The sequence below is a fragment of the Mauremys reevesii genome, unplaced genomic scaffold, assembly GCF_016161935.1.
Source record: "Mauremys reevesii isolate NIE-2019 unplaced genomic scaffold, ASM1616193v1 Contig9, whole genome shotgun sequence".
Lineage (NCBI taxonomy): Eukaryota > Metazoa > Chordata > Testudines > Geoemydidae > Mauremys > Mauremys reevesii.
Window position 1 is genome coordinate 388,734 of NW_024100906.1, and position 22,389 is coordinate 411,122.

The following is a 22,389-nucleotide window of genomic DNA, read 5'->3' on the forward strand; positions in this document are numbered from 1 at the left end:
CCCCGCTTCCGGAGTCAACTCAGAGTCACCTGCCGGGGGAGGGGGGAGGCTGCCATGTGCCTCCTCCCCTCCTCCCTCCACAGGTGCAGCAGCTGCCTCAGCCTGCCTCCAGTGCCTTTCCCTTGTAGCTGGATGTGGCAGCGGCTGGTGAGGGAGCACCTCACGGAGCTGCATGGGACAGATACCCACCGCCCAGGGCAGGGAGGGATACACGCGGGGATGCTTGCTGGGGCAGCAGGTGCAGCCAGGCCCCCTGGACCCTGAATTTGCTGGAGCCTGGGCACCACGGGCCCATACAACTTGCCGCCCTGCGTGCTGTGAGTTTCTTGCAGTGGGGACACGTTGAGGTAACGCATGTCTCTCCCAGGCAACAGACACACTACAAGTGGCTGTCTGTCACTGGTATTGAGAGTCTGCAGATCAGACAGCGCTTGAAACCTGGCAAGCCAGGCATGGCCGAGAGGCTAGCTGAATAAAGAATGGGAATAGTCCTGGTCTGATGCCTCTTCAGCACCTGCCCACCTGAGGAGGGGAGAAAAAAGGGAATTTTTTTGGGGTGGGTGGGAGGGTTGTTGTTTTAAATGTGAAAATGAAAGAAAAATGAATGGAGAGATAAACCCTGAGGAAAATTAACTGAGAACAGAGCAGAGATGAAAGGAATATAAGAGTTGATAAGGGCTCTGCTGTCATTCTGACTGAGATCAAGGGCAGTAGAGAAGGAACTGGGTGGCGGTTGGCTGCACTCGTGGGGTAGCCGCTCGGAGCGGTGCGAGATAGCTGCCATGCGTGCATGGCCAACCAGGGCACTGCTACCACAAGTCTCCAACTAGAAGCGCATGGTTTCAAGACACTTGAAGTGGAGCACCCACAGGAACATTCCTCAAAGAAGAACTGCTTTTCCTTCCTTTCTGTATGTGTTGGGGAAATCGGTGAACTGTGCCAATAACAGAGCTCTGTGAAACAGCAAGGGAGGCAGGGTACTCCCCATGGCCCAAAGGAATATTGAGGAAGCCGCCACAATGGCCAAGGACCTTATGACCCTCCCCAACACTCACACATGGAGTAAGGGGGGCACCAGGGAGCACCAGACTGTGTGCCGGTTGGTGAGGCTGGGGAAGGGACCCTGGCGGCTGTCAGTTAAATGAGAGGAGAGGTCAATGCAGCAGCTGAGGCAGGTGGTAGAGACGATGGTGATGGCACCACAGCCACAGCCATCTGGGCATTCTAGGAATTGGGACCCTAGTGCTAGTAGAAGCCTGGTGGGGGTGACAGAGATAGGAGCCTTCCATGCAGGGCCCTTGCCCTCCCACTTAAAGATCTTAGCTGAAGGGGAGATGATCCAAAGGCAGTGGGGGGCTCCCTCCTTCTCTCCCTCTGCACCCACTGAGAGGCATTCTTGGGGGACTCCTGCTCAGATCAGTGGTTGCTGATTGTGGTCCTCTGTTCAGTGATCCCATGCACTTATTTTGCCCTTATTTTGAACTTTTGACCCTATCCCAGTCCCTGTTAACTCTTTTTTTGTCTCCATGAATTGGTTGTTTTCTGCCTTTTGTTTTGGGGAAACTTCAGCTCCCTCTCCCAGCTGCAAATAACCTAGAGTTGCTTGGGCTGAGGGGAACGGGGCAGCGGCCATACAAAAGTTCAAATGGTGAAAAGCCCAAATTGGGATGTGGTACAACCCTGTAGGCAAAGAGCAACTGCTGCAACACCAGGTCCCAATTGTTGGCATGCTCTTTTATGAATTTATGTAACATGGCCCCCAAAGTCCCATTAATCTTCTCCACCAGGCCATTCGTTTGATGGTGGTAAGGGGTGGCAACCAAATGGTTCACCCCATGAGCTTCCCAAAGACTTTCCTGGTCCCTGCCAGGAAATTAGTTCCTGAATCTGTAAGGACGTCTGAGGGCCAACCTACCCTGGCAAAAATGTATGTTAATGCTTGGCACATGCTTTTAGCCCTGGTGTTGCTTAGAGTTACTGCTTCCGGCTATCAGGTGGCAAAATCCATGAAAGTCAGTATGTACTGCTTTCCTCTGGGGGTCTTCTTAGGGAAAGGATCCAGAATATCCACAGCTACTCACTGAAATGGAACCTCAATTATGGGAAGTGGCTGGAGAGGGGCCTTGACCTGGTCTTGGGGCTTTCCCACTCGTTGGCACACCTCACAAGACCAGACATAGGTAGAAACATCCTTGCCCATTCCCTCCCCGTGAAATGACTTCCCCAAACGGTCTTTGGTCCTGTTCACCCCAGCATGACCACTAGGATGATTGTGGACTAAGCTCGAGAGCTTTACCCTGTACCTAGTTGGAACTACCAACCGTCTTTGAGGATGCCAGTCCTCCTTGTGCCCACCAGAAAGATTTTCCTTGTATAAAAGTTCTCTTTCTACAACAAACTGGGACCTATTAGAAGGGCTGAGAGGTGGTGGGTTGCTCTGTGCCACCATCCAAGCTCCCCTGATGCTCTCATCTGCTTCCTGCTCTGCCTGGAACTGTTCCCTTGATGCTGGAGACATCAGTTCCTCACTGGATTGTGGACTTGGTCCCTGTGGAAGTGATGCAGGTGATGGGGTTGTTGCCGTTGACTGTGAACCGCTTTCCGTTGGTGCACTAGGATGTATTTCAGGCTCCAGCTGAGCCTCTTGTGCAGGTTTAGCTGCTGCTGCCAGTGCAGGCTCCTCTGGCGTTGGAGTTGCAGACGGGGTTGCAAGCGCTGGATTCAGAGCTGGCAACGGTTCTGGTGCTGGTTGCTCTGCCAGTTCTGGTCCTGGGACTGGTTCTGGTTGGGTATCTCGGACTGGATCCACTACTGCTGTCGCAGACATTGGCATGGGGTCCGGTTCCACCACCTCAGTCTGGGTCTCTGCTAATACAGACAGGGCCCTTGTAGAAGGCTCAGGAGCAGGGATAGGTGTGAAAGCTTGCTTAGCCTGGCTGCGGGTGACCATTCTCACCCTCTTGGCTAGCTTCACATGGTTGGCCAAGTCTTCTCCCAGCAGCATGGGAATGGGATAATCATCATAGACTGCAAAAGTCCACATTCCTGACCAGACCTTGTACTGGACAAACAACTTGGCTGCAGGCAAGTTTAAAGAGTTCGATTTGAAGAGTTGAATCATCACTTGGGTCTCTGGGTTTATGAATTTGGGGTCCACTAAGGATTGGCGGATAGCTGACACCTGTGGTCCAGTGTCCCTCCATTCGATAACCTTCTTCTCACCCACACTGACAGTTTCCCTTTGCTTTGAGGGTATCTGGGAGGCATCTGGGCCTGAGGACCTTTGGTATGACCCCGGTGCCATGAACTGCAATCTGTTGGGGTTCTTGAGGCAGTTGGCCTTCACACGCCCCAGCTCGTTACATTTAAAATATTGCCCAGTTGACTGATCACTGGGACGATGTGGGTGGCTGGAGAATGATGTGGTAGGATGATAAGGTGTCTGGGATTTTCCTTGGGGTGTACGTGGGGCCTTGGGCTGCTCCTGGTGGTAGGATGTTGTCTCGGGTTGCCCCTTCTGATATCTGCTCCAATTGCTACTAGCTTTCTTTTTTTCCGCCACCTCCACCCATTTGGTTCTGATCTCCCCCGCCTCAATTACAGTTTTGGGCTTCCCATCTAGGAGGTACCTTTCTATTTCCTCAGGAACACGCTCTAAGAACTGCTCCATTTGCATTAGGAGAGACAGATCTTCCAGAGATTTAATATTTGCTCCTGATTTCCAGGCATCCCAATTTTTTACAATGTGGTAGGTGCGTTGGGGAAATGCCACATCTGGTTTCCACCTTAGGGCTCTGAACCACCGATGGGCATGCTCAGGTGTTAGCCCCATTCTAATTCTGGCCTTTTTGTTAAAAAGGTCATACTCATTCATGTGTTCTTTAGGCATTTCAGCTGCCACCTCTGCTAAGGGTCCACTGAGCTGCGGCCTCAGCTCCACCATATACTGATCTATTGGGGTTTTGTACCCAAGGCAGGCCCTTTTGAAATTTTCTAAGAAGGCCTCTATATCATCGCCTCCCTTGTATGTGGGGAATTTCCTGGAATGGGGAGCATTACCTGGAGAAGGACTTTCAGGGTTACCTGCTGGACCCAGCTTAGCCCTTTCCAGCTCTAAGTGCTTCAGCTCTATTTTTCTCTCCAAGTGCTTCACCTCTTTTCTCTCCTCCACTTCCAACGCCAAGCGCTTTAATTCCATTTGTCTTTCATGTTTCTTATGTTTTTCTTCAGCCTCCAATCTGGCTAATTCCAGTTTTTTCTGGACCTCACTGTCATTTTTGCTAACCTTCCTGCCCTTATTGTAGCCTAGCCCAACAGCTAGGAAGAAAAAAAAAAAAAGTTTGTGAATTCCCTTGCTGTAGCCTAACTTCTCTGTTCTCAGGCAAAGAAAAAAAACTCCAGCTGCTCTCAGCTTAAAAAAAAATGTCCTTTAGAAAAAAAGCTCCCTGGTTTTCAAGCAGCCAAAAGGAAAAATGTGTCCTTTTGAAATCCTGAAGTCTGTGCTTCTGGTTCAAAATGATCCCACTGCTCTGCCACCATGTCAGAGCTCCACGCCCCCCCCCCCACTCTGAACTCTGGGGTACAGATGTGGGGACCTGCATGAAAGACCCCCTAAGCTTATTTCTACCAGTTTAGGTTAAAACTTCCCCAAGGCACAAATTCCTTTCCTTGTCCTTGGACAGTATTGCTGCCACCACCAAGTGATTTGCACAAAAATTCAGGGAAGGGTCACTTGGAAACCCTATCCCCCCAAAATATTTCCCCAAGCCCCTTCATCCCCTTTCCTGGGTAGGCTTGAGAATTATATACCAACCAGTTGCCTTAGAAATGTAAGCACAGACCAGACCCTTTGTCTTCAGGACACTGAAAATAATAAGGTTCTTAAAAGAAAAACTTTATTCATACGGAAAAAAATAGAAGAATTACACCTGCAAAATCAGGTTGGAAGGTAACTTTACAGGGTAAATAAAAAGATTTAAAACACAGAGGATTCTCCTCTGGCTCAGCTTCACAGTTGTTGTTCCCTCTCCGGACGAGGAGAGAAGCCAAGCAGGTACAACATCTCCTGAAAATATACCTGGAATATTCCATCTAAAATTACACTCGACTCCTCCTCCCAGCTGAGGGTGGCAACTCCAGAATGCTGCCTCCTGGGTCCTAGCGCCCATCATCTTCCTCTTTTGTGTGTGCTGGATCTTGTTTCCATACAATGGTGAGTGCTCATGTGGATGGTGACAGGGCAAGCTGGTGAGATGGGGTTGGGGGAAGAGGCAGTGGGGAAGAAAGGGGATGGGATAGGGCAGGGGGAAGAGAAGGGGATGGGGCAATGGGGCAGGGAAGAGGGAGATGGGGGAGTGGACTGGGGCACTGGACAGTGTGGAGAGGAAAGGAGATGGGGTGTGGGGAAGAAGGAGGGGACGGGGCAGGGGAAGAGAAAGGGATAGGGGATGGGGAGAGGGATAGGGGCAGGTGACAGTGGGGAGAGGAAAGGGGATGGGGTGGAGAGAAGAAGGAGATAGGGGCAGGCAGGGGGAAGAGAAGGGGATAGGGTAGGGTTGCCACCCATCTGACAGTCCGATTTTTGGCTTCTGTGCCAAAAATGTCCCATTTAGGGGTGACAGGTGTCCGGTTTTCAGGACCTGGCAACTGTAAATGGCACCTAAACCAAAAGTCTGGTTACTGCGGGTTGGGCCAAGTGCTGGGTCATTAACCCACACCAGCCACTGCTCAGCTGGGGCTGCCTCCTACCTGCAGGCAGGCTTGAGACGATCCAGCGAGTGACAGGGGGAGGAGGGAGAGGAGCCAGTGATGGGGGCAGGCCTTGGGGGAAAAGGCAGACCAGGGCGGGGCCTTGGGGAAAGAGGTGGAGCAGGAGCAGGGAATTGTGGGAAGGGGGCAGGGCCTCAGTGGTCCAGTTACCAACATTTATAAAGGTGGCAACCCTAAATAGTTACCAAGAGACCAAAAGCAGCAGTTGGGTAGGAGACCCCAGCAAGAATCTATAAAGGGATGCACTGGGGATAAGAGCCATCTTGTACCAGAGTCAGATGAAGGAGGCTGCGACAAGGCGGTAGGCAGTGGGTTAAGAGACCCTGCCTGCCTGAGGGTATATAGATGCTCTCCAAGGGCTCCCACACAAATGGTGAACTAGCAAGAGACATTGTGTCTGGAATGGCTGACTGTTTTGTGTGGTCTCTGCTTTCTTGTGCCTTACAGGATTAAATATAAAGTGCATAAAGTTGTTAGATTGAATACAGAGTGTGTGTGTGTGTGTACACACACATGTGCACTGACTGATTCACAATGGCTGTGTGCCCAAGGAAGCTAAGTGTAGATCAGAAGCTTCACATCTCTGGGTGCCGTTCTGGAAGAGGGGGTGTTTGAGTAGGGGGCAGGCTGATGGATCAGCGCTGTGCCAAGCAAGGCTGGGCAGTTACACAGCGGCTCCGATGCTCAGAAGGGGTGTGACAGGTAGCACGTCTGTGTCCTGAGGGTGTGGCCTAGGGGAATGGTTCTCAGCCAGGAGTACACGTACCCCTCGGGATAGGCAGAGGTCTTCCAGGAGGTACATCAACTCATCTAGATATTTGCCTAATTTTACAACAGGCTACATAAAAAGCATTAGTGGAGTCAGTACAAACTAAAATTTCATACAGACAATGACTTGTTTACACTGCTCTATAGACTATACACTGAAATGTAAGTACAATATTTATATTCCTATCGATTTATTTTAAAAATGAAAGAAAGTAAAAGCAATTTTTCAGTAACGGTGTGCTGTGACACTTTTGTATTTTTATGTCTCATTTTGTAAGTTTTTAAGTGAGGTATAAACTTGGGGGTACACAAGACAAATCAGACTCTTGAAAGGGGTTCAGTAGTCTGGAAAGGTTGAGAGCCACTGGCCTAAGGGGCCTGAGATTGGGGCAGCGGCTGGATTCCATTCAGGTCCCAGAAGCTTAACACACCCCAGGGGATCGAGAGTAGAGAGGCTTGGATCCCCCTCACAGCTGCCCTAGTAGGTGGCCAGAAAGGGGCACTCAGCATCTGAGACACACACACAACCCCCGGCTCCCTTGTGTTGGGTCACCCCAGGGACATTCCCAGCGCCTCTCCCGAAACGGGGCCACCTGGGCCCTCCTTAGCCTCAGGGGCTGGGGCTGGGACTCATTTGCATAGAGGAGGCTGCATGCATTAATCTCACTTGTAAAGTCTCTATTCCATGCTACAAGACAATATGTAAGTTTTGCTTTATAACTTTGAAAATGTTTGCTCTGAACTTGTGAACCCAGGCACAGGAATTGTCCCCCACTCTCCCCTACCCACCATGCCCATCCAGGAGGACTATCAAAATTTAGGTGGGCCATTATAAAACAAAAGCTTTGTTAATTGCTCCATCTACCCATGGAGAAGTATGTGCAGAAGGCCTCCTCCCATTGCTCTGACTGCTGGGAGATGGACATAAAAACAGGTGGCATGAAGATTTTTCATCTCTTTGATGTTTGAACTCTCAAAGGGCCAGAGAAACCAAACTGAAGCCAGAGATCCCCAGGGGCTGCCTCATGGGCCAGCCCTGAAAGACACTTGGAATTGTCACTCACTACAACTCTGTCATTAGGATTTAGATGGTAACTCATCAGTGTGTATATGTTTGCTTGCTTTGATCTGTAATTAGCTCTCTTACTTCTCTTTCCTGGTTAATAAAACTGTAGATAGTTTATTACAGGATTGGCTACTGGCATTGTCTGTGGGATAAGATCTAGGGTACCAATTGTTCTGGAGTAAATGACTGGCCTGTTGGAACAGAAAGCAACCGGAATATTGTCTGATGTTTCATGCAAATGATCAGTTATCACTAAGACAAGTTTGCCTGGGTGGCAAGGCAGACTGGAGAGTCTAAGGGGACTGTCTGTGACTCCATGGTAAGACTCTTATGGTGATCCAGGAGTTTACATTTGTTGCTGGGTTGGTAAAATCTAATTCTAGAACATGCCACCAGTTTAAGGCATCTGCCCTGTTCACGGTCATAAGCCACTCCAGAAAGGGACTTACTCTATCTAGCTTCAGGCCTGCCGCTGCCTCAGTTTACTTTCCAATCTCACCTAAAACAAGCCACCATAGCTGCTGTTTTCACAATGCTGCTCCCCTAATGTTCTTCATTACCAGAAAGTAAAACTCAAAGCCTTCCAGCCCTCTTCCCCTGGATCAAGTAATCCTTTTGGTTTATAATCATTTCCCCTTTTTTATAGCCCAGCCTCCTGCTCGCAGTTCTTTGTAGCCCTGCCAGCTGAGGCTAATGCCTCAACAAGCTCTGGCTCCTTGCAAGTCTTTCTCCAGGGCTTCAGAGAGTTATCAGGTGCCATTAGCGCAGCAGGCTCCCTTCCCCAGACTCTCCCAGAGGGAGCTCAGGCTGCCCTTATGCTCTCAGCAGGCTACTTTCCAGTCACAAGCTCCCATCATATGGCCCTGGGTGTCACTCCCTTCACCTGGGGAGGTGGGCTAAGGCTGGCACATTGCAGCTGAGCTCCAGCCCCCCAAGAAACCAGTCCATGCAGTGACAGGCAGACAATAGTTCCCTAGATCATTGGGTGCTGAGCCAACTAGTTAATGTTTGTGACTCACTCAGCTAATACCATGATCAGCACCAAAGGAATTTCTGCCTGGGAAACAGACTCCGGCTCCGGGGCCAGCCCTCGGAGCTGTGCTGTGGTGACAGGTGACTTCTGCTTCCTCAGGGACATGCTGTTGTAATTGTCTGCCTGGTGCATGGAAAGGCTTGTACTGAATCTCGCTAACGTTTCTTCAGACAAATGGAGCCACCTTGCTGCACTGGCTGTGATCAGTTCAGTTCTGTCAGGCGTGTGCTCATCTTCAGAAGGCCGATCCCAACTCCATTGCAGAAAAACGGCTACACACTGAATCAATGCCAGCTGGAATTCTCCTGCAGAACATAACAGAGATTTAAGACCCACTGGCTGGACCTGTCCCATGCAGAATTCCTCAGTGCACTCAGCACATCTTGCTGCTCACCAGGGCCCTGATCCACAAAAGTATTTAGGCTCCTAATTCCCATTGATTTCAACAGGAGTTTGACATTCAATACCTCTAGATGTGGGCTCATGTGATTCCCGTCTTACCAGGGGATGGGAAGGGGAAGGAACTGCTCAGTGCACACACACTGTACAGTTTTTGGCTTTGTGTGTGAATTACTTGTAACAATGGAAGAGGACCCCAGATCTGTCTAAGACAAGGGGGCTTTCGGAAAGAGAACGTTCTACTGAAAATGCCTACTATTGAGGAGAGAGAAAGAGACTGATCATTTTACCATAACGTCTGTTAGCTCTTGCAAAGGCCTTGGGACCTGCAGAGGTGAGTGTGGGAGAGAAAGATAAAAACCCTTCCAGGAAAAGGCTACAGCCTGATGTGCTGAAATAGTCAGATCGAAGAGATGGAAATTGAAGCCAAGAGGGAATAAATGGAAGCTCCAGCCATCACTCACCTGGTGTGCGTCTCAAGCTTTCCTGCCAGCTCATTCTGGTTGATTCCCTTTAGGACTTGAATGGCCACCTCAACAGCCCCATCCATCGTGTAGTACTGCACCAGCAGCTCACACACAGTCAGGGAGTCGGCCTCCTCCAGCATCCCATTGGGGATTCTCTTGTACCCCTCTGGTAGCTCCATATGGTTCAATTTGGACTTGAATCGTTTGATATTTTTGCCCTCCAGCTCATCCAAAGTCTCCTGCAGGGCGTCTCTCCAAGTCTCAGTCATCTTGTCTTCGATGTTTCCTGAAAATGTAGTCTTGTCTGTCACTATATCTCTCCTCCCTCTTCCCCTCCTTCCTCAGCTTCTGTGTCTCCACCTTCTCCCAGCTCCTCTTCCTCACCCCCGCTCCCTAGGATCAGAGGCTCAGAGGACACAGAGCTAAATGAGAGAATGAGAACTGGTGACATGAAGTCGACTGATTTCCTGGAGACTGGCCACTGATGGGTGGTCAGGGACATACCAGCTCCCACCTTCCTCTTGCCCTACACAGTATTCAGTCCTCTACAACGGTGGTTTACAAACTCTTCATAAGGCCCCATTTACAATGTATTATGTGGCCCCGTCAATTATTATTTTAACTAAAAAACAACTGTCCAGCTAGCCCTTATAGATGTAAAGAAAATCTTTTAATGTGACCCTCACATAAACAGATACAGTGCCATCTGTCCAAGTCTACAGAGAAACTTAAAAAATAGGTCAGAGAGGTGTGAAATGCCCCAGTTCAACTCAATAGTGTGTTAACACTGGATCTGTATAGGGATAAATGTCAAGTAGTTAACACTGTTGACATTTTAGTAGCTGCAGCCAGCAAAATTATTCTTTCAAGAAGCACTAGAGTGATTGGATAACTGACATCGTGATACATTTCCCGGCATGACTTTTGTAAAGGAATCGTCACTGATGCTAAAGTTCAAAGAACCTTTTGGGACTAACAAACATTCAGTAAAACCCCCCTCCATGTTCATCTGTAAAACAGATATTTTACATATCCTACAGAGAGAAGGGCAGTAAACTTGCCACTATTTCGTGAATATTTTAACTCTCTTGTGGTGTTAGACCAGCTAATTCTCTAGTATCCAGAGTCATGTCCTAACAGAGAGATCCAGTGGACAGGGGAATGGTGTCCCTGAGAGAAGCTCTATTGCCATTTAAACTGATCAAAACTCAGAGGAATAGAGAGTAGAGGAGAATCCTACAATCCTAGTTTGGTACCAAAGGTGGAGAAGGTAGCTCAGGTCCCATTTAGCCTGTCCTCACAACAGTCCAAGGCAGGATGATCCCCCCCACAATTTATTCTCTGGGATTTACAGATGATCTGGAGGATACCTGATGGTTCTTCACCACTGTGCAGGGCTCTGGGGGACAGACCACAGGGGCAATCCTTACCTGGGCCCCCAAGTAGACAGGGAATTAATGGGACCTAATGAGGCCTCGCCACCCGAACCCCTGTGCTGCAGGCAGGAGGATCTGGGCCTCTGAGAGAACAACTGGGATTAGACGTTGGGATCACAAGCTCCATGAACTCCTACTGACCTGCTTGTGTTGGGGTGGAGCCAGGAAGCCTCACATCGCCTGGAAAAGAGAAGGAAAGAGGGAATCAGATACTGGGTTCATGCTGCTCATGAGAGATCCCACTAGATATCTGATATCTGACTGGCTAAGCCATTCACTTGGCAGTGCAGCTAATTACCATGTACAGACTCTGTACCTCTGTAGCTACTGCCCTGAGCAGTAATTTCCATGGATCTCTTCACTGTAAGGCTAAGAGGGGGGCTTATTAATTCACTCTTATGACCTGATCCTGAGGAGGGCTAAGTGCTCACCGCTCCCAATGGGAGTTCAGGAGCTCAGCACCTACCAGCATCAGGACATTTTACAGCATCCACCATGTTGAGTTTGTGAATAGGGAGGGAAGGATCATCTTGGAATGAAGGCACTGGACTCCTGGGTTCTTCTTCTAGCCATATGAAGGAGTGTGGGCTAGTAGTTAGAGCAGGGGATTGACAGGTGTAGAAAGCAGCCATGTCCTTTTGACAAGTACCTTAATATGGCTGAGAAGGTTGAAGAACGTTGCCATGTGCTAGGACTATGGAGGACCTGGGGTGGCCATAGTGGCTGAGAGAACTTGAGCCCCTTGATTCCTATGGGCTGAGCAGGGAGAGATGAGACAAGAGGAAAGGATGATGCCCTTATGGGTGCAACAGGCACCAACCAATGCTGAGAGATTCAGTTCTGCTCAGTGATAATTCTCAGAAGCACAGGGCACCTGTGCACAGAGATACAGCTCTTCCTACTGGTGAATGCAAGGTCAGCAGCCAATACAGTTAATACTCTCCCGAGCAATATAATAATAATATGGAGATATACCTATCTCATAAAACTGGAAGGGACCTTGAAAGGTCATTGAGTCCAGTCCCCTGCCTTCACAGCAGGACCAAGTACTGTCCCTGACAGATTTTTTGCCCCAGATTCCTAAATGCCCCCCTTGAGGATTAAACTCACAACCCTGGGTTTAGCAGGCCAATGCTCAAACCACTGAGCTATCCCTCCCCAATGAAGGACAAGGTCACAACAACCAACACACTATACTAGTTGGGTGTAGGCTCTAGCATAGGCTGGATACACTCTGGGTCTGATGTTAGGTTGGGAGTGGGGATGGACATTACCCTGGATCCGAGGCCAGCCAGGGAACAATGACTTGGCTGGTGTGTCTGTGCTTCCTGGCTGGAGAAGATGAATCACACTTCTCAGCCACGTGTCACAGACCCGATCCCCGATGAACTGCTGGAGCTGGAGAGGCAGGGGCTGAGTTTGGGAGCCAGAGTTGGAGCGTTCTCTCCCCCTCAGTTGCTGTGAGATTCTCTATGGCCATGGTAGGCAGAGTGACAGCAGCGCTGTGCTGGGTGCCTCTGTTTGGGGACTAGAGTGATGTGATCTCAATAGGCCTTTCCAAACCTGCTCCTCTGCTCTCCCTCATCCAGCCCAGCCCCAGTTCACATTCCCATGGGTTGTAAGAGGTGGCTGTGCACAAGTGTCCTGCCTTATTGTGTGCCCACGGCTGGCCCTTGCAACCACAAGCAGATGCTGGGAGAGTGCTTCCTGCACAATCCCCTCCCCTCTGCCAGGATGGCTGAGCCTACCTGGTCTCACAGTTGTCTCCCAAATCTGTTGCTGCTCTTTCTTCTCCATCAGGCTGAGCTCCAATTTGCCCCCCAAGTCTTTGGTGTAGATTTCCATGTCTGGATCCAGGGGATGAGCTGCCATATTGGAGAACTCCAACTCCTGCAGCAAAGAGAAGCCGTCCCCTTGGAGTGAGCCCACCTGAGCCGGCAGAGCAGGAGTGGGCAATGCATGTGGATTCTCAACAATACTCCCCAAATCCACAGGAATCCTTAATAATCCTCCCTGAATTGTCAGAGCAGGAGGGGCCTCCCGCATTTGGCCTCCCAGTACCAGGAACACAGTAGCCGTCAATATAACTTTCATCCCTTTCTCAATCACATCCTGCACCTGGGCTTGCTCTGCCCTCAGACTGACTGAGCCCCTGTTGGTTCACTCCAACAGCCCTACTGAAAGCAGAAGAGGGGCAGATTCAGCTCCCACCTCTGTGATGACGATTCCTAGGTCAGCCTCTCTACTCACTCTGCCAGCGCCCTGCCTCCTCTGGTATCTCCTGCAGCTGGTTCATACTGAGCTCAGTTCCTCACCTCCCCTTCCAATCCCTTCCCTGTCTCTGCCTTCTCCATCCTTGTCAATAGCTACGCTGGCCTCCTGTCACCCAGAGCTCCCTGCAGCACAGCGCCCCCTCACACTGTATCGGGGCAGCCGGGTCAACATTGACTATGAAGAGAGCACCCCCTACTGAGCCATCCTCTACATCCTATGCCATAACCTCTGATTAAAGATACAGAAGGAAAAGCAGATGAAAGTCTTTGAAATGTAAAGTAGTAAATAAGGATTTGATTGTAACAACATCTCTTGTTCCTTTCCCATTCGCTACAGAGAGTTTTTAGAAGGAAAAACCACCTTGATGTCTCAGATGGTATCAAAGATGGTAATAACTGTGCTCTTTGGGCAAAAGCAAAGTTAGCTGAGAGGGGCTGGAGTTGTCATAGTTACTGTTCTTGTTAAAATCTGATCCTGTTTCCTGTAAGACAAAACAAGACAAGCACACAAAAAAGGGGGGAGAAAAGAACAGCAAAGAAAGAAAATGCTTTTGTCTCTGGTGCTGACTCTCACTGGCTACTTCACTGCTGGAGAAACACAGGCCCAGCACATTGTCTGATCAGCCTGTCCGAGACCTGGCAAACTTGTACAGGAGTTGGGTTGTCTAGGGCACAGATATAAGCTGCATCTTTCTGGTCACAGGCTTACAGCAGTGTTTCAAAATATCCAGCCTTGGTTGGCTAAGCCAGACTCTCATTAGACAGATGGAAAAAGGAGACAGCTAGGATGGAAAAGAAATAAAGTAGGGAAGGGAAAAAACACATGGGGGAGGGGAGAAGAGAGACAAAGTCTCACATCCCAGGTAGTACTCAGGATTCAGCTGAAGCCAGTGGAGGTGCCAATGTCATCTGGCTCCCTCTTTCTGGCCTGGTCTGGTCAGGACATCTTTCAGGATGGAGCTGCAGAAGGTCCGGGGCCCAGGAGACAGGGTGAGTGGCAGCAATCAAGGTGGAGCTCACTCCTGTAGGCAAATTTCTCTCCCCAAATCCCTTTCTTTAAGGACCCCAAAAAGGAGTGAGAGGAACAGCCCATCCTCTCATAATTTTGTCCTCCAATTAGGCCTATCTGATACACCAAAGTTTGGTTAATTGATTTCTAGTCCCACATTTTCTTGTTTACCAGGCATGATCTTAACACAGTCTTTGCATTAGATCCAGGGGGGCTTTTTGTTTGGACTAATTCAGTCTGTCTCCCTTCTGTACCTTTTCCCATCAGCACTGATTGTTATGGGTTATTTTGACGCTTCATAAACTTACACTCACTTTTAACAGTTGAGCTTGCAATAATGGTAAATTTGCAGACCCAGTTATCACAACAGACCCTAATGTTGTTAATCCTCCATGGAAGCAGAGAGTTTAAATTTTACATACCTTAGGTGTCACCTCTATTTTTGAGGGACTGGATACAAAAGAACGAGAGCCGAAGTACAGGGGCTTGCTTTTAGAAGGCTTGCGCACCCGTATTGACCGGTACTTCATTTCATTGTCCTCAATCGCCTGTGAAGTACAAGCACAGTTATTTCTTGGAAAGCCAAACAGAGATGGATGGGACCAGAGGAGAAAGGGTCCAGATTCCTTTTTAATTGCTACATCACAGCCATCAGGAAGAACAGTATTTGTGATCCCAGGGGCAGTGGTATTATAAGATCTGCAAGCAAGGAGTAACCTTGGGGAACCTGCATTTTTAGTGTGATTTTGCTCCCAATAAGGAAAGTCAAATCTGCTCCCATCTGTCCATTTACCCCATCTTCATTTCATGGCTGGATCCATATTAAATTAAGGAACTAAGAACTGAGAGTAACCAGCTTTGTACCTTCCAGAGGGCCTCCAACAAAGCCAGGCGAGACCAAACTATATATAGAATCATAGATTAGGGTTGGAAGAGACCTCAGAAGGTCATCTAGTCCAACCCCCTGCCCGAAGCAGGACCAACCCTGACTAAATCATTCTAGCCAGGGCTTTGTCAAGAAGGGCCTTAAAAACCTTTAAGGATGGAGGATATCCCCATAAACAGCAGGGATGTGGGGTGAGGACAGCAGCGGGACTTATTTCACATAATGAGCATCACAGACCTTCTTTCTCCAAGAAGCAAAAAGAGGCCCAGACAGTCCTGAACCATTCCAAAGGCCTGGGACAGACACAGTCTCTTTGGTCGTCACATGGGGCTTCAAAGAGGCATGTGAGAAAGCCTTTATGTACACATAGAGCAATGCACAGGAGGAAACCCTGCGGGAGGGGAGGCCTGCATGTGATGCACTCGCTCCTCTCTGTACCTGCTTAGCTGTCTAGCCACCTGGCTGTTTAGCCAGACCCAGCTGCCTGCCTTCCCATATATAAACCCAGCCCAGAACCCTAGAGCTCTCTGTCCAGGCTGTCTTCCTTATCTGTGTGACCCAGGTAGGCAACGTGCCCCATCCCAGTCACATGGGACTGGGCATAACTCACTCAGATTCAACGGAAATCCTTTCTAACATTTCTGAGGTAGAATCACACTCTGGAGAGTGAGTTTGGAGTCACTCGGCCCTCAGAAGCACACATCACTTCACTGGTTTGTGCAGTTATTTCACTACAGTGCATGCTAGAGGATGTTGCAACACACTCCTTCTTCTCAGCACAAGCGTAGCTGGTGGATCTGTACAACGTACATCTACAGTATATTATTATTGGAGTCTCCTTTACCTGTGCTAGTGAGAGGTCACTGGGTATCAGGTAGAGGTGGAGGGTTATGTCTGCAGCCCTGCTGGACTGATAGAGCAGCACCAGGGTGTGCACTGGAGGAAATAGCTTAGAATAGATCTGTTTCCAAAGCAGTCCAATTGGAGAGAAGCTGGGGTTCTCCAGCACGGCGTGGAACGGCCTCACCCGCGTTGGACTTTCCAGGATCATCCCACAGTCAACAAAATGGGCCACTTGAAGCTGAGAAACATCAACCTCTGCTGCTGTCGAAGGACAACAAAGAACATGAGATTTTACTTGTCTTGTTCTCCTTGCTGGCTAATGGCTGGATCAGGGCCTGAGAGTCAGCACTCTGTTCCCTGATCTGGAGGAAATGTCCACTGTAGACAGCTCAGTGCTAGTTTACTCTCCCCAGTGTGAGATCAGTACTTTGCAACCAGTGTTTCTGGCTTCCTGTCCTAAAAGATTAAATGACCTTTGTCCAATTTCCTACTGAATCCACGGCTCTGGAATAATCTTTCTCATGGCTCTGCTCCTACATTCTTTCTATACATTGGTGACCAAAATTGGACACAGTACTCCAGATGAGGCCTAACCCGGATGAGTAAGGCAGTACTATCACCTCCCGTGACTTGCATACCACGCTTCTGTTAATGGAACCTAAAATTGCATTTGTTTTTTTTGCAACAGCATCGCATTTCTGACTCATGTTGAGACTGTGATCCACCACAACTCCCAGATCCTCCTCAGCAGTGCTGCCGCCAAGCCAGTTATCCCCCATTTTGTTTTTGTGCATTTGGTTTTTCTTCCCTAAGTGTAGCACCTTACATTTCGAAGGGTGTTGATAAGTTGGAGAGAGTTCAGAGAAGAGCCACAAGTATGATTAAACAATTAGAAAACATGCCTTATAGCGAGACTCAAGGAGCTCAATCTATTTCGCATAACAAAGATGTGACTTGATCGTAGTTTATAAGAACCTCCATAGGGAACACATATGTAGTAATGGGCTCTTCAGTCTAGCAGAGAAAGGTCTAACACAATCCAAGGCTGGAAGTTGAAGCTAGACAGATGTAGACGGGAAATAAGGCATACATTTATAGGGTGACAGTGATTAACCATTGGGACAACTTACCAAGGTTTGTGGTGGATTCTCCATTACTGGCAATTTTAAAATCAAGATCAGATGTTTTTCTAAAAGATAGGCAATACGTTTGGAGAATTTTTCTAGCCCATGCTATAGAGGAAGTCAGACTAGATGATCACAATGGTCCCTTCTGGCCCCGGAACCTATTAATCTAAATACTTTTAAAAACCTGGCTCATGTATATCTCCTGTGTGGCTGAAAGGAGCTATAGAATGCCATTTCTAGCAGTATTTTACTACAGTACCTGCGAGGCACAGGAAGTGTGGGAGGTGAACGGCTGCCACAGCCCTAGCTGGTTCTACCCTGATGTTGAACAAAGGGCCGGCCACCATCCATTGCTGCTTCTCATATATATTCAGACGCCGATCCCAGGAGTCATATCCATATTGGATGGTCACGGCTGCCCTCACCTCGAACCCCAGTTCGGTTTCAGAGCAATGGAATGAGCCTGCCCTTGGGAGGTGAACCCTGCATAGTGTGGGGAGAAAAGTGTTAAACAGCACTGGCTGGAACCATCTCACGTCCTTTTCCAACGACCCCAGGTGCCCTCACATTTATCCCCTTAATTCTGGCTCCAGCTCAGCCCTGTGCTTTGGTATCAGGGTTACTCTGTAACCAACAACAGAAGCTGGGTGACAATGAGAACACTTGGCCCTTCTCAGACCCCGTCCCGGTGAGCAGCTAAGGAGAGCCAGGCTAATTGAGTGGATTGAGCTCCTTGTGACAGAGGGCTGAAAGCTAGTCACTGGCCCAGCACTCAAGCATTAATTAGTTCCCCCAGGAAAGACCTGATGGAGGAGTGGAGTACTTCATTAGCCACTCAGACTGGAGGGTGATGAGCTAAGAACATAAGAATATAAGAATGGTCATACTAGGTCAGATCAATGGTCCATCTAGTCCACAGTGTCCTGTCTTCTGACAGTCGACAGTGCCACATGCTTCAAAGAGAATGAACAGAACAGGGCAATTATCGAGTGATCCATTCCCTGTTGTCCAGTCCCAGCTTCTGGCAATCAGAGGCTAGGGACACCCAGAGCATAGGGTTGCATCCCTGACCAATTCGGCTAATAACCATTGATGGATCTATCCTCCAGAATGTATCTAGATCTTTTTTGAACCCAGTTACAGTTTTGGCCTTCACAACATCCCCTGGCAATGAGTTCCACAGGTTGACTATGTGTTGTGTGAAGAAGTACTTCCTTTTGTTTGTTTTAAACCTGCTCCCTATTAATTTCATTTGGTGACCCCCTAGTTCTTGAGTGATGTGAAGGAGTAAATAACACTTCCTTACTCACTTTCTTCACACCAGTCACAATTTTATAGACCTCTATCATATCCTCCCTTAGTCCTCTTTTCCATCTGAACAATCCCAGTCTTTTTAATCTCTCCTCATATGGAAGCTGTTCCATTTCCCTAATCATTTTTGTTGTCCTTCTCTGCACCTTTTCCAATTATAATATTGCTAATTATAATAGAACATTATAGATAATTATCCCATTAGCTGGGAGAGCAGTTAAGAAGCACTGGAAGGAAGTGCAGAGAGGGGAGGCTGGCAGAGTTAGGAGGAAGTTAGAGCTCAGGGTGGCAAGATCTCTTGCTCTTCCTCTCCCTGGAGTAAGAGGCTGAGGACTGGAGAAAACTGTAGACCACGCTGCTGTGCAGGATTGTGATGGTGGTTTGGTGGAAGTTATATTAATAACACTCATGGAGGTGCTAACAAACAGAAGGTTTGCGTGGCATCACAGGACATGTTGCAGCCTGCCTTGTTGTACTCCTGACTCCCCCTCAGCCTCCTTGTGAAAGATGGGAACAATTTTTTCCCCTTTTGAGAGATGGGAAAACTGAGGGACAGGGATGGGAAGGGACTTGCACACAGTCACTCAGTAGCAGCGCATGGTAAAGTTGAGAGTAGAGCCTAGATATCTTGACTCCTCTAACCCACTAGACCCCACACCTCTCCCAGAGCTGCAGACAGAAACCAGGAGTCCTGACTCCCAGTCCCCACTGCTATAAACCATTATACTCCCCTCCCCACCCCTCCCAGGGCTCTCAAGGCTCCTGGTTTCCAGTCGTCTCCCTACTCTGCTCTACCCACCAACATGAGCATCTCTCAACATGAGCCCACCCACACAGGACAATGCACATTCAGTGTGATAGGAGCTGTCCTGAACTCCCAGACACTGCTGCGAAGAGGGGTGACACCGAACTCCCAGGCCCAGCTCTCACCTGTACGTCTCCTGCTTCCCATCTGGGCCCCGAACAGTCTCAGGGTGTATTTCTTCTGGAAGATCCTAGAACACAGGAACAGGCGTTAACTCAGCCTCACTGGCGATTTCCCACTGCAGAGCCCTTAACAGAAGGAACCTGGGCAGCTGTGGCCGAGTGTTCAGCTGGGGGCTGTTTCTGTGGCCTGGGACCCTGGCAGAGTGGCTGGCAGGGGGGACTCTGTGATCAGCTGGATTCCAGCCCCACAGTCAGTCATTCCCCAGGGGTGTTTCCCAAGTGGCCGAGATGTCCCAGCCCTGAGCACTGGTGAAATACTCAGAGGTACGGCTGAGGGGAGGGAGAGAAAGAGAGAAGGGAAGAGGTGATGGATGGACAGACAGACAAGGATCTGAGTGATCCCACAATACTTTACCTCCTCTCTGGGACACAAGTCACATTTGTCCTGTCCCCAGGGGTCCCTGCTGGGATCCTCACTCCAGCTGGTCTCTCCTGTGGCAGAGAGAGGGAAAGACCCTTTCACATCTCACATCCTGACAGCATTGAATATCGAGCCCCCATCCCTTGTGCAGAGCAATGGGATCTGGACAATTCCACTGGCAAACTCCCCCGTGGATGCATCTGTTCTACATGTTAACCCAGCTCTGACCCTGCTGCTGTGCGGGGACTGCTGGGCTCACAAGGCCCGGCGGAAGGGCTCTGTGTTGAGGAAGAAGGTGGGGCAGTGTGGGACAGACAGGTTCAAAGAAGGGGATCAGGGCATAAAGGGAAGGAGAGTGGGCAGGATGTGGAGTGGGGGCAGCAAAGGGAGGGAAGAGACCCGAGCAATCCTGCAAGCACCAGAGATTAAACCTGATGCAGGTGTTGGGGGCATGGTGTCAGGGTCTGATCAGGGGATGGTCAGAACAACAGGCCAAGGGGACGTTTTGTTTCTTTCTATTCGGCCATGAGCGAGGCCCATCAGACCACCCCTCTGGTCAATTTGAACCTCACTCACCTGCAGCACCAGCCGCAGACCCAGTGGAGGACAGGAGAGTCTGTTTGCAGGTGATCTCTGGGGAGGGATAAATTATTAATAATGTCAATAACGTCATTAGCATTTATTCCCCAGGCTCCTTCCATCCCAAGCTGCTTTCCAGGGATACACATGCAGCCACCTCTGTAATGGGACACAACAGCCTTATGGGTTCATCTAGCCCTGTATCCGGCCCTCTACCTGCTGCCCCTGATCAAACCAACAGGCTCATCTAGCCCAATATCCTCCCCACTCCTTGTCATACCAGATCAGACCTATGGGGGGGTCTGTGCAGTATTACAGCAGCTTGGCAGCACAGAAATGCAGCTACCTCTGGGGTTGGGGCAGCTGGTTAACAGCCATACAGCAGTGTTTCACAGGAATTGCTCACCTGGTGCTTAAATGTAGCCACTTCTGGGTGGGACACAGCAGCTGGTGAACAGCCACCCAATGATGCTGCACAAATAGGAGTTTGGGACAGGAAGTGAAAGAGAATCCTGAGCCTCCTGGACTCTGAGCCTGTGCACAAGCCAAGTTGCTTGTACAGAATGGTAATGGCAAGGAATAAAGTAGACCCACTGGCACTGTGAGAGCAGAAGCACTTGTGGCTGTGATAGGCCAGTGCGCATGTTAGAGGGGGAGAAGCGGAGCTACAATCAGCACCACCCACCTCCTGCCGCCTCTGTCTTTGCGGCAGAACTGGGATCGGATTCAGTGTCTTCACCGATGAATCCTGAAAAGAAAAATGGAAACTGACAAAATTCCAAACAATATGAGCCAAATTTTGATCTCAGTGAACCTGGTGTAAATCCAGGACCCCACCGAACAATGAAGTTAGGGCTAGATTCTGATCTCAGTTACACAGATCTAAACTTGGAGTGACTCCAAACGAATTGACCAAGAGTTCCAGTGTGCTATCCACTAGGCCTCCCACTTTGCCCACATCTTTCCTTGAAAACAGAGGTTTGACACTGGACGACCAGTAGGTGAAAATTTCATTGTACTATTATTGTTACATCACTGCAGTAGTCGGTACTGGATATGGCAAGGCAGACCCCTTCCCATGAAGAGGTCATGGTCTGTAAAAGATGATAGAAAGATTCTCATGCATGTGCGTAAACTGGAGTTATTTGAAGTGGACTCTGCACATTCCCACTCATAGAATATGCCAATGGTACAGCTCTGAGGGGGGACAGCAGTACCCTTTGGAGCACCTTCCTGCCCTATCCTTACCCTACCTGTATGTGCTGAGGGTGTGGCTAGGAAAGGGGGCCTGGCGCTCCAGCCACCTTGATTCCTTCCACCACCTCCTCAAGTCCAAAGTTGTAATTAGGACTCGAAGAAGTGGGGAAGATGGACAGGGAGTAGGAATGTGAAGAGTTCATGTCTGAGAACTCCAGCTCCAGGTGAATAACTTTAATTTCTTCCCTGAGTGGCCTCAGCACATTCCTTCTCATGGGACAGTGTGATAAGCAGCACTCCTATCTCTGGATGGTGGGATGCGGAGTCCTAGTTAAACAGTGATTGTAATATGGCTGTACCAATTTGGCTCCAATCTAGATGTCAGATCAGGGGAGTGGTGCTCCAGAAAGGTGTGAACAGAGATCAAGGTGGCAATTCTGCAGATCTCTAAAGTTGGGACATGTCTAAGGTAGGTCATGGAAGCTGCCTTTGCCCTGATAGTCTCCTGGAAGAGGGACAGAGCCACACAGGAGTGTCTGGAACATTTAATATGAAGTCTAACCTATTTGGACTGGTGTGGTGATGAGACTGCCTGCCCTTTATTGTGATCTTCATAGGAGACCAACAGCCTAAGTGATTTCCTGAACTCCTCAGGCCTATTCAAGTAGAAAGCAAATGCTCTGTTGGCATCTAATGCGTGCAACTTCACCTCCCGCAACTGAGGGTAAGGGCTAGGAAAATGTACTGGCAAGTGAATGGAATATTTGAGATAGAATTCTGTTACCACCATGAGGAGGGGTTTAGGGTGAGGGTGAAGAACCCCTTTATCTTGTGGAAGACTAAAAATGGTGGGTCATCCATAAGTGCTTGTAACTCTC